Here is a 13,949-nt window from a genome sequence, read left to right on the forward strand (position 1 = left end):
CTGCATTAGGCTTTATCCAAGAAGTGAATATGCATACGCACACATATGTGCACACACAGCTGTGAATGCTGTGCTCTGTGGGTGTGTGTTGTCTTACCCCACTGCCTGGTAACACTTGATCCCTTCCTCAACTTCAGCCACTTTTGAAAGGAAGCAGAGGATTTAAAATCCTTCATTTCCTCAGCAGGCCTTGATGGTGTATGACTGGTATGAGCAGGGGAAGGAGAAAAATATATTAAATATCCTCCTCAATCCTGTGTAGGGGAATGATGTCAAGTTTCCTCTTCCATGAGCAAGTACTTCACTACCTTACCTGTAGTGCCTGAAAAAATGAACCTCTCTTCATTCACTGTTACTTTTTCATTCATAAAAAGTTATATGTGGGGTGTTTATTGACAGGGAGAAAAGTGATATGTGTTGTTAAAACTGAGCATTTGAGCCCTCCCCTGGAAAAGCTTCAGAGCTTCCCTTTAAAGCAAGGAACTCCCTCCTGTCAGCATATCTCTCAGAGCAATAAATATTTGTGCCAGATATTTGCAAAGAATATGGAGAGAAAAACTACCAATTGTAGCCCTAAAGAGATGTTCTAATCATCCCTTCATCTCCTATTCATGCAATTTTCCTGATCAGGGTTTAGATATCATACATTTGTTGTGGGCAAGGGTTTTTTGGAGCAGAGTGATGAGGTACCAGTGAGTTGGCCCGAAGCCCAAACTGAACCATTTCTTGCATGCTAAATCTGAGGGCCATAAACAGAGGAGTTACCAGCATCCCCTAAGTTAAAGAGCACCAAATGGGTGTTTATGCAACAGGTTGACAAAAATCTTTGAATGAACAAGAGGTGTCCCAGAAATCTTTGAGTTACCTGCAACCACTTTTCACCTGTCCAGCAGCAATGACAAGTAAATGCCAGCCCTCCACTGCAACTTTCCCCTAACTGCTGTGATAGAGGGTGAAACTGCATGTGCTGGTTCCTCTGTAATGGAGGATTGCCTGCAGTGGGGCTGGGTGAGAGCTGAAGAGGTATGGCTTGCTGTCTGATGCAGAAGAGGAAGTCAGTGTGAAGGTATGCTTGTGTGTACTGTCTTGCTAGGGAAAATACACCACTTCACTGGACCTTAAGTTTGATGTTGTTTTCCAGAGAGCAGAGCAGGAGGGGAAGACTATGAGGAAAACTGGTAAGTAAAATTATCAGTTACAATTTATGTCTAAAGGGACACTTAATAGACTGCTTTCCTTCCTGCCTCCCTGCAGCCCAGTTTAATTGTATTGTAAAATGAATGAATGGGTTTGTGCATTGTTTCAATTTGGTGACAGTGAAAAAAACCACTGCTCTCCCTGCCCCCCCTTCATTTCCTATTCTTGGTTGCTAACTAGGATGAAGGAAAAGGGAACCTACTCCCAGAATTTTCTACGCTCCTGTGAAGATCTAGACCTACTCCTGTCATCATGTGATGCCTGCCTGCCTTGACACCATGCTACGTTGCTGGTCAGAATTTGCCTCCAATGGCAATGACCAACTCTTGCTAATTTGGTATCTGCATTTTCTTGACTAAAGAACTGTAGCCTGATACTTTGTAGCTATGAGATACTGCTAGCCAAAACCAGCGCTAAAGGGTTTGCCTTATGTATCTCACAACATGCAAGATCATTCAGGAAAATTAGTTTAAGTGTTGGAAACATTAGCTTCTTCCAGGCTAACGTGCTGCATTGTTCAGCATTTAAGCCTCTGTCAATGTGCCAGCAAACCCATTTTCTGTTATATTTTATAGCCTGTTTTTAAAAAAATATTTCCTAAAATCTGGTTTACTCCCCACTCAGAACAATGATTTTCAGCAAAGCTCTTACTGACTGAACTGAAAACTGAATGAAAAGCAAAAATTCCTTAAGGTTCATTATTGTTAATAAAGAATTTTTCCCAAAAAAAGAAGTTTCCTGGACAACCTCTCCCCACCGCTACTACCACCTCTCCTGCTAAAAACTTCTTTAATACCTGCCAGGGTATTGTCCTGAGAAAGGCTGGGGCAAGCATGGTGGAGCCAAACCTGCCCTGCCCTCAGCCGCATTTTTACTGCCTTGGGCCCCTCCACTCTGCTTCCCACATTGCCCAGCATCCAAAATAAATGCTGTCACAAAGTGGTGCCCCAGCAAGTGGAGGCAGGTGATGCTCAGAGTGTGAAGGACTCAGGCCTTTTTTACCCCTCATAAGGCTCTGGCAGTAGGAAGGACTCCCATCTACAAGTAAACCCACAGCCCTGGCTGTGGAGCCCTGGAGAAACAGTCTAGGCATAACTCAGGTTCCCTGCCTGAAGTTTTGCTTCATTTATACCTGGCACTTTCACCCTGTTTCATCTTAATTAGTATCTCAGTAGGCTGCTTGTGCTTTTTTAATCTATCACACCCCTGAGAGAAGTGTGGGTGTTGCTTACAGAAAAGAGCAGTGTAAGGGACTGATGCCAATGCAATGCTCCTTCAGGTACATTGCAGGCACTGCCATCCTCCAGGTGAGGCCAGACACTTCTTTTAGCTGTCTTTGGTATCCCTTGGCAGCTGGAAGTACAGTGGCAAGGGTCACCTCTGCAGGCACCACCAGGCATCATGGAAGGAGCAGAGAGCAACTAGCATAAGCAGCGTGTCCTCAGTTGTTCCACAGTGGGTTTGTGCCAAAGTCTGGATATCAACAGAAGGGTGACACCGTGTACATGTACCTGCTGCTTCACCTACCCTGGGTGAGCAATACCACTCCTAGTCTACAGAGGGGAAATAGACACAATTTATTGGCATAACGGTGCTTTGGCACCTGCACCAGCTTGTCTAGAGCAGCTAAAGTCACAGACTCCAATATGCAGGCCTTGTGAGCAGACAATTCTGGGAAGGGGCAAAAATCAAAATCTGCCAGCTCTGCCACAAACTGCATCAGGAAGAGGTAGGAACAGCAGTCTACCACAGAGGCACTGGTCTTGGGAAGTGCTAAGGGAGGTAGGTGGACTGGAACACAAACAGGTCATGTCCTCAGTGCGCAGAAGGTGGCTTATCTGGATTAGTAATTGGTGCCAGCATGGTTGCTGAAGCTCTCATTTTCTTGGAATTACATAGATGCAGAAGTGTCTGGCAGCAGGTGTGTTTGCAGACATTTGCAGGCAATCACCCCTGCTGACAACAAGAAGATAATAATAAAACATCTAATGCAGGAGAGAGCAACATGCAGCCAAGGCAAGCACAGTACACAGGCTGGTTCACCTCCTCGTGTCCTTGTTCCAAATATATACTTCTCTTGGCGTTACCACAGCTGTTCTTTTCCCCAAAGTCCCTGCTGGCCTTTCCTGTGACAAAAGGGCTGATTTCCTGTGACAAAAGCCCTGATCTTCTGGGCTGATTTCAATTCTGGATGTCACAAAATAAAGGCAGTGACAGAGACAATAGAGAGAGTGCAGTAAATACTGACTACATGTGCCAGTACAGGGTAGGTGCCTAAACAAAGCTCTAAGTTTCTCTAGGACCCTGCACCAGTCACAGGTAAGTCAGACAGCAGCTGTCTTTACATGGATCATTGCCTTCTTTGTCAATCATGTAAGGAGTGCCTTCTCACTTAGATTCGCACACAGTGAATTTCCTCATCCCCACCACATGCCCATGAAGAGCTGCGGATGCAGTGTTCCTTCCACACTGAGAATTCAACAGATTTCGTTCAGTTCACTGTGAGTCCCTATTGCATGCCAAGTAGTGGAGCATATCCCATCATTTCCTGAGGAAGGTGTGGTGAAGGTCTCTATGCAGCTACAGGAGGGCTCTGGGTGAAAGCACACACCTGCTCAGAATCCAGAGCTACACAAACTCACCACACAACCCGCAACCTGCAGGAAGTGATTTGTCCTCATACACATGGTTGCATCTGAAGGCATAGGCCATGCTGATTTTCCTCTGTGGACAACAAATAAGTCAACAGCAGAGTGAAAAAGGCTTTGATGTCTTTGAGCAGCTGGGACGGGGGTTATGTCACTCAATACAGTGCTAAAAACAGCAATGGGAGGAGGCTCAATGAACCTCTCTCTTTCTCCTAGGTTGAGGTCTTGCTTTAAACTCATTTAATATGCAGCTAGTTTGAATGAACTAGCAACCAGGAAAGTAAAACTCATATAGGACATTTTGTCTCTTTAGCTAAAACTTCACTTCTTCCTCGACTTCTCATTTACTGTGGGCAGAGCTAGTCTGAGAAGAGAATACCTTTATTTGGCTCCGGAAAAGGCTGTCTAACCAGAACTAGGAGAAATACCTGAGTGTATTTGAACTGGAATTTCTGTGAAATTGGGAGACACCATCTGGGCCTGTGAGTTTGTTGCTAGGAAGGTATGTCTTGCATGCTAATGTGGATATTTGCTGTGGGATAAAGTAAATGCAATCTACTTTGTGATATCAATAGTGCAAACAAGCGTCAAGAATCTCAACTATTTGGAATATTTTAAATAGTGAAAATGTACGCTTGTTTCTACCAGAATTACAAAACAGATATAAAAAATATTTCTGTGCTTTATAGTATTTAGTATACTTCACTTGGAGTAAGCCTTGCCCTCATGTAACAGTGTCCCTTTAATTTACCCTGTCCCCTACCCATCTCCCATGATATAAATGAAATATAGTAGCTACAGGATATTTGACAAGTTGTTTCACATACACTGCTGGAGTATAGCTTATGCTGCAATTTTGAGGCATCAGTGTTTATGCCTTGCTTCCCACGTATTACCTTTATCAGACTGCTGTTGACCTAAGTGTTCTCCTGGTATAACTATCTTGCTTACCTATTTTCTTTTACCTGTGAATAGTGGCACAGTGAGTTCCTGAGCTTACAGCTCCTCATCCTCCAGCCTATTAAATGGTTAATCACTTGTTTTGTTCTACTGAAAGTCATCCTGCAGAGATGCTCATCTTTATAAGTTGTGAGCATTTGCTTAAGGGCAAAACCCTCCTCTGATGCTGAGTGGTGATCATCCTGTAGTTACAGACTGAAGTAGTCAGGGAAAGAATACAAAAAGGAGAGAGATGTATGACAGGGTAAAAAGGAGAGATAGGGGCATTTTCATTTCTACATGACACAGTCCCTTGTCTTGTTTCTATCAGGTACATAGTTCTTTATCCCCTTTAACTGGTCTGCATCACTCCTACTGAAGCCTGTATTCTCTTTCATTTTGTAGTGCAGCCTCAGTTAACTATCAAGCTAGCTTCTTTCAGTCTAAACAGCCTCTACAGGCCTGCTCTTGCCCTCAGTGGTAGCAAAATTCCCATTGGCTTCACAGTGGGAGATGTAGTAGATGCATGAAGAGTGAGTCTAAAGGAGGGACTTTGTGTCTCAGTTGTTGGACTGCTGCTTTCAGAGACTGTATTAAGAGAACTGAAAACAAGATACATCTATTACTGAAGACGAAAGATTAAAACCACAGATGGATAGTTTGTGCAGTACTTCTTCGTGAACCAAAGGGCTGAGGAGCCAGTACATGGAGTTCAAATTCATTATATTATTGTAGGTAAAGAAAATTATAAAATACATCCTGTGGAACAACAGTTGCTGATCTTAGACAATTACCTCAATCTTGCAAGGTGTAATGAGGAAATATCCTGAAAGTATGACGTCTAATGCAGTCAAAATCATAGGGGATCAATAGCAGACACATTACCCAAATACCTCATTTGTCCCTCTTTCCTTTAAAAATTTTATATTATTTCCTTAGGAAACATGGCAGGATGCCTGTCCCTGTGCATCTCTCAGTAAGGTCTTTTTCTTTTATTTTAGTAATTGGCTAGTTTCACTCAGATTTGACAGAAAGGCGAAGATCTCAAAGGCAATTCAGTTCCCATGAGCTTCATGGAAGCAGCCACCTTAGCACAGAGAAAATAGCTGCTATCAAGTGCCTCTGCTTAAAAAGAGGTGAATGACCTTCTGCACTATTAGTCATAGAAAAGTCATGAGAGGGAGAGCCAGAGACCTTATAAATACCTCAACGACGTGAAGTCTCTCAATTTGCATGTAAGGCAGTGTTGTGGTTTAGCCAGCAACTCAGCCCCACACAGCCACTTGCTCACTCCCCCACCGGTGGGACAGGGGAGAGGATCAGAAAGGGTAAAGCTCATGGGTTGAGATAAGAACAGTTGAATAATTAAAATAAAACAACAACAACAAAAATGCAATGGAAAGGAAAACAATGAGAGGCATGAAACTTGGGCGGGGTGTGGGGGGAAAGGGGGAATGAACAACCAAAACAAACCGCACATGACACAGCCACTCACCACCCACTGACCTGATGTTGCAACTGCCCCCACATGCACCAACTGCCCTGTTAATGTAATGGTCATGGCATCACATGGTATGGAATGAACATCCCATTGGCCAGTCGGGGTCAGCTGTCTTGGCTGTGGCCCCGCCCCTCCCAGCCTCTTGCTCACATGGCAGAGCATGGGAAGCTGGAAAGGTCCCTGACTACTGCAGGCACTACAGTGAAGAGAATTAACCCTTTCTCAGCCAACATCAGCAGAGGCAGAGAACTGTAGTAAGTCAAGCTTCATCACTTTGTGGAGCTCCATGCATCTCTTCCTTTCCTTGGCTGGCTGGCTTTTATAGTGACTACAGCCTCTTCTGCAGTGGCATTCCTGCAAGTAGTGTGTGGGGTTAGGAAAACTGGAGGGTATGGGTCTGAAGAAACATTGCCTACTCCTGCAAGCTCCTGCCTAGAGTCCCCAGGCTGGGGCTGACGCAGGCACCATGTCAGCGGCACGCAGGAGGGGAGGAGGACTGGTAGTTATTCCAGGTGATTGGTCTCTAGCAGGGCTAACAGTTTGGCAGTGCCAACTATAAAATCATTCTCCTGAGAGGAAGAAATGTAAGAACGTCTAAACAACAAGAAAAACTCTTGTTGCATAACATGCTCCATTGCCATGGGATTACATTTGGGCCATTCCTCTGCATGTGTTACACCACATACATGTCTGAGGTGTATCCTGGCTGAATATATTGTGGGGTTTTTAAAGACCATCAAAAGCTGACATTTGTCAACTAACTTTATTTGCTTAATATGACAAGTTTCTTCATCTGAGTGGACTGGGCAACTTCTTATATTTTAGAAGGTATTTCCACACTCTTTATTAAAAAGGCTATAGGGAATATTTTAAGAAGGAAATCTCATGTCTGATTTCTTCTGTTGAGGATATCTGAAAGGAAACATGCAGAATGAAAGATGACCTTTGTATCTGAATTGCAGGCCTAAGACTGATGTACGATGACATTTTCGTAGTCTTCTTTCTTGGAAGGTCGCCTATTAGATTAACTCCTAGCCTTCTGATTAAAGTACAGCTAAGCATGTTTTGAGGGAGACAAAAGATGAATTCTCTCTCTCTAGTGATTAACTTCAATAGAAATGTGTGGTAATCTGCCAGTACCCTTGGTTTTCTTATGGATCTCTAGCGGCAAAAGAATTAGACTCCAAAAACATTTATCACAGCTTGAGGCCCCACATTAGCACTGACTGAGAGCAGGAGAATCGTTGCAACAGTTCATCCCCCTACCATCCACTGAGCAATGGCCTGATGAGCTTGCATCACAAATCTTTACCACGGAGTTTTTATTTTCTTTTAAAGCCTAGCACCTCTTGCAGCAAGCAATGAGCAATCTAGCTCACAGAGAAGCTATCCTGCGTGCCACCACCAAGACTGATTTTGGCAACAGTGGCAGCATGCCAGATGTAGCCCAAATAAACAGACTTTCTGTTTTGTTTCCTAACTTGTCCCAGAGCAGCCTAACAGAATTTTCAGACTCTTCTCCATGATTCTGCTAGTTGTAAATTTGATGTTGTGGGTACATCCTGGTAATGGACAAAAGGTAAGAACACCCGTATCACTTAAAAGTGGATATCCTCAACCTTCCAAGGTAAAAATTACCACAATCTAAAAGAACAAAATAGTCTCAGTGGTGCTCAGGAAATTATTACTAGACACAGTAAACCTCATGCACTATATCTTAGTAGTTCACCACTCTTTTTCTAGAAGCAAGTCCATTTGAAATCATTCCTAAGCATCCCATTCAGCTAGATAATCAAACTTCTAGGTCTATTTATGGTTTTCAGGAAATACTACTGTCAGATATTTCTGTCCTGGATCACAAAATACAGCTGAGTCTTTTGCAGGCTGTACCAACCAGACTATGAAAGAAAAATCATTGTTGTGAACTACTGCTTCGCTTAAAAAGTCTGTCTGGTGGAGGCGAAAAGAAAAGAGATTCTTTTTGCAGATACTATTTGGCGCTGGTAAGGTTCATGTGAAGACAACAGAGACTCAAATGACAGAATATTTGGATGATTTGGACACAAATGAAATGCCCATCAGACTGCATCACTCCCTGTTCTTCTTACTCTCTGAAGAACAGTAGCATCCAGATAACAGTCATATGTTTGTTGATAAATCTAGTGCAGGTATACTCAGAGACGGTGCTAAAGAAGGGGCAAATGTACCATAATTAACTCCTTGCTGCTTGGATTTAACCCTCCACTACCATGGTCAGGAACCCAAACCATTACGGCCTCTACAGCCTGTGTCTTTCACACGCACAGTCAAACTCCCATGATTTTGTCCATTTTCTTCAGTGACATTTCATGGGATGGGAGCAACCCCTGCAAGTTCACAACCTCAGAGAGCAACCCTGGAACCATGGAGGGGAACAGTTCACACCAAGGGTTTTGAAGGGGGAGATGGAGTGGCTGGGCTATTCATAAAGGGCTCAGACCCAAGAGCAGTTTACAGATATCAGTCCCATCCTTCCCCTCACCATACAGCTAATCCAAAATGAACAGCACCCCCGGCTTCCTCTGGGGTCTGTAAGGTGAGATGTTGGAACACTTTTGAATGCCTGCATCCTATATACCATAGCAGGGCCCACATCACTGTCTTTCCTAGCTAAGTGATGAGAGGCACCAAGAAGTACCCCTGCATTTAACAGGAGTGTAAAATCCTCCAGTTCTAAAAAATCCCCCAAACCTCTGCTACAAGAAACAAGGAAGTATCTATGTTAACTGGTAGAAATACCAGTTTCATCTTCTCTATCAGCTACCATGCATTTTGATACTCAGATACTATCGTATGTACAGAAAGCAATGTCTCACCCAGTTTTCTGAATGCTTTGACCTTATAAGACCTTTCTGCTTTTAAAGCAAGAGCCAGGGTTGTACCATTTAAGATGCACATTTATAAAGTCACAAATAATGCCATACATGCCTGAATTTACCTCAGGCGCTTTTCTGTTATGATGTGAGTTGTCCTTCTAGAATGAACGTTTTGGGGTCAGAGAAAGAGGAGCGATAGGAACAGAGCAAAACATGAGATTACTGTGGAACATTTCGAAGTTTTTTCCATTAGGTTGTCCATTCTTTCCTGCCACTGTGGTTATTGATAGGGACAATTTAAGGGCCAATCACATACTCCATTATGCTGGTTCTGCATAAAAAAGGAACAAAGATGGTTCTTCACAGAGAGCCTGAGGTAAGCTCTCATGGAGCACCTTAGCTGCCATTCAGCTGCAAACCTCTGTCAGTGATTTCGAAGCTGTTTCCAGAGCCTAGGGATTTTTCCTATGTATTTTTTCACACTATCAAGATGATATCAACCATCTATTCAAGTTAAATGATTAAAAAAAAATGACAGTTCTTACTGCATTTCTGTCACTTCCATTTCTGAAACCAGCTGAGGTACTAAAATTGATTGAAATTCCCAAGGTTGCAAGTACTTCTTAAAGTCTATTTAGGTCTAATAAATAACATCACTAATGCAGCATACATGGCCTTTTCTATGATATGATACTTTAATCTGCCACAAATGCCAGTCAGAGCTGGCAGCTGAAAAGACTTTAGTGATTTTCCCCAGTCTGTCTTCCACTCTGTTACATTTGTCATTGTCCTGCCTGTGCTCTGGCTTTGATTGCTGCAGTGACCAGCGAGATACACAGACATTGCCATATCTAAGCTTCCCGAAGGGAAGTAGTAGTATTAACAGATAATACACTTCTCTGGTGGTACATAAGCAAGCAATAAGCTATGGTTAATTAAAATTGTAAGAATTATTTGCTTATCTAAATGCTCAGCTTTATTAGAGAAAAGCCATAGAGCCTTACAGCAAAACCAAATCCCTTCAGCTCATTACTGACCAGGATAAAACATACTTTTTCAAGTTATCTTAATTATTTGTCATGATTGTAGATAATTATCAGCTGTAAAACAGCATGTTGCAGTCTCAGGATAGACAGAACTCAAGTTGCATTCCTCATTTTGTCCCCCGTATAAAAATAATAAATCAAAAGATTTAGCACGTGTAAAAAGGAACAAACCCTCACATTTTACAACTAAACTCTGATGCTCATAGCTACAAGGTATATTAGCAGGTTAGAAGTTACCCTGTATCTTTCCTGTCTGTATTAGTTTTCAGTGCCGCAATCACTGGCAGTTGTTGCACAAAGAATTGAAGATTGAATAATTGCTAGCACAGGTAATAGCTTGAAAGCCAGGACACAGCAGTTTTATTTGCAGCAGTGAGCAAGACAGAGAGGAAAAGAGGAGAAATTCAAAGAAATGTTGAATTGGGCAACCACATTTGTTACATTGGGTAACAAGCAAAATAGATGCCCAGCATGGGAAGATTAGAGGAAAAAGCCCCAAGCAGAAAGGCCAAAGGACAAGGCTGTTGGGTCACATGGTCTCGGATTGCAAAACACAAGTGCTCTCACCAACATCAGTTACAACACTGTGGGGTTTTTTCCTTTCCTGTGTTTTTCCCTTGCAGCATTTCTCCTATCTGCAGACAAGCTATTACTGGTACTTGCAACACACATCACAGCTCTTTTCTGGTGCGTTAGGCTTCTTCCCCCCTCAGGCTAATTAGCCCTTTCCCTCAGTGGAAATACATAGTGCTATCCATCACAGTTTGTGAAGTGACACAAAATGAACACAGACCAGGAAGAAACAAACAAGCATTTGTTAGACAGACAGCAGTTGGTATTTCCCTGCCAGGACAACCAGGCCAAGTCCCCTTCTCCATCTCTGTCTACGACCCATTCTGTGTCCAGCCTATGTGTGTAAGCATAGCGATAAAAGAAAAACAATTCAGTGTCTGAGTCACCAGACTGCCATCAACTACCCCATGTCCCTGTCCCAAGGCAGTATCAGCTATGTCCTTGGCCTATATAAATGCCTATAGCTTCTCCAAATGCTCCTTAATTATCAATCTCCATGAAGACAGAAGTTCTGATCCTCCACAGCCAATCTACTCCTGTGCCTCCTGCACCTCACTTCTAATGCCCTGTCAGAATCTTTGCACACTTCCTTCTACATACTTATATCCTGTTAATGCCCATCTCGTACTGCTTTTTAAGGCTGAATAAATCTTTTTCCACACAGGCCATTTTCTTCCAACTGCTGGTAATCCTCATTGCTATCTTCCTCTGAGGGAAAAGATTTAATCTTCCTGTCTTACAGATATCTTTTTTTTTTCTCAGTATGTTGTCCTTTTTCTTTTTAATGCAGCAATGTCTTATTGTATTATATTTGGCTCCTGACCCACACTATGCGTACACTTTCTTGTATGAAGGACTGCTCCTTTCCTAGTTATTCTTCATTCAGTGTTGTCAGTGATGCCTATATACATGTAATACCTTGCTGTTACACATTTTTGTTCTCTCTTCTACAATTCAGCAAGCTACCTTTGGATTTTAGACCTGTTTTTCAAGGTATTTGTGAACTTTCTCAAACTTTAGTTTATCAACACCTTGTCTCAGATGCCTGGCTTCTCCACCTGACCATCTGTCTTGCACAGCTTGTAGGAAATTATCTCTAAGGCTCTTGCCTCCTTCAGGTTTGGTCAAAATAAGCCAGGATCTCTGAAGTTCTCCGAGCAATGCAGTGCTACAATGATGTTCCCTGTGTTTCCATGGAAAACCATGACAATAATCTCCAAATAGACCAGGCCAAGTGACAGGGCAATATATGATCCAATCCACCAGCTGTTTTTGACATCTTGCCAGCTTACAGACATTAACTCCGAGCAGGCAACATTCTTGAATTACAGCTATGCTTTCACACAACAGTTATTTCAAGCCGGATCACATTGGCTTATGGGGATCTACAAATGTCTCAAAGAAGGTCTTTTATGTGGAGTGAGGGGAACTGTGGTAAAAGCAAAGTAGAAGGGGAGGGGCAGGTGCAAGGCTACTATACAGCCATTATATTCCACCCTAAGTCAGAAGCACAGTCTGAAGATTCACACTTTGTTCTCCCAGACATACCCACTCTGATCCAGTTTTCAGGATTTGTGGAAATACAGGCCACTCATTTTTAGCTACTTCTTGCTACTTGTGTCTGTTGGTTCAGGGGCTTGCAGTTTCCTAAGTGTTTGCTCTACTTGAAAAAAATTAGTTTGCTCAGTAAAGTAATCTCAATCTCATTAATTGGAGGTCTTCTATGTAATGTAGTCTCTCTGCTCCTCTAAGAGTCAGAACTCCTGTTACCTGTGTGAGTGAGAATTTATCCGTACTATATTTCACAGCATTATACTGGCAGCCGCATCCTTCTCCACAAAGACGATGTATAAAAAGGCAAACAATATTTATTCCAAATGCAATTTAATGTTGCAAAGTATTACATGCTTTCCACAACCATTCAGTATACACACTTCAATAAAGACGGGGGGGGCGGGGGGGGGGGGAACCATCACCACTCCTTACATACTATTTAGTGACTGTGCATTCGGCAAACATTTGCCATCACTGAAAGCCAAACATCCTTTCTTAAACAACCTAAAGTTTAACATTCAAGGAATGACGGATATCACACACCAATATACAGAATCTACATTATGCTCAACACGCTACTGCATCCCACTAATTGAACTAAAATACTAATTACACATAAGGACTAGGAACCCATTCACTTCCTGCTGGCAGGGGAAAAAAGTGTTCTAGGGCTTTAAAACCTGAAGGTACCTATACATAACTTTATAACTCCAACATAATAAAGCTGCTTGTGTGCATATCTATTCAGCTGTATGATCAGAGCAGTGCACAAACCCCTTTGTATGCCAACCACATACTACTTTGGGAAACACAACGTTACCGTGAACAGGAGCCTTAGACCAAAGAGCAATCTGTAAAGCTGTGAATCTGGTAAAAACTGCATGTTTTTTTAAATAAATGTAGCTTTTGTCAGAACATATAAATTTAATATTAATTTATTGTAAAGTGCAGTAGCTACATTTAAAAGTGGTGGACTGCTGTTACACTGTAATACTCCCAACCAGTTCTACAGTGGAGCTTTGAATATCAGACAGAGATCTTTGCTCACAGAATCTCCTATGAAGAGTACAAAGGCAAGAGGTTAGTTAATAAAAATACAGGAGATGATGCATGGCCTGTACCTGCATTCATTCACCTCTGCAATAGCTGAATGCACTACTGCCATTTTTTAAATTATAAAATTACATCTCTGTGAGCAGTCAGACTACAGTGCAGAAGAGGTAAACTGACAGCATGCTGATTAGAGCCCTTTGAGCCAGAGGTCGATTTCAAACAAAATATTAAGTAGGAAAGCTCCAGTCATTTTGAGCAGTACAGTATGTCTACAGATACTGATTTCCCAAGCAATACTGAAAATAACTTATTTACCATAACATAATAATTTAGCAAAAAACATTAAAAAAAACCTTACTCAAAGCAGGGCCATGTCAGGCATCAGTAACCTTAGCTGGGTTCCAGCCAGCAAGCCTATCTGTACAAGGATATAATCATATGACTTTTAATACCTGAGAAGTGTTTGAAACCAAACATTTCATAATTAGGGAGAGAGGAAGGAAAAGGAAAAAGCAGCTGTGTTTCAAAGAGTAACAAACATTACTGTATGAATTTTTACAAACAAGTTTCATACAAAAATTAT

This window comes from Phalacrocorax aristotelis, chromosome Z (assembly GCF_949628215.1).
Source record: "Phalacrocorax aristotelis chromosome Z, bGulAri2.1, whole genome shotgun sequence".
NCBI classification, from domain to species: Eukaryota; Metazoa; Chordata; class Aves; order Suliformes; family Phalacrocoracidae; genus Phalacrocorax; species Phalacrocorax aristotelis.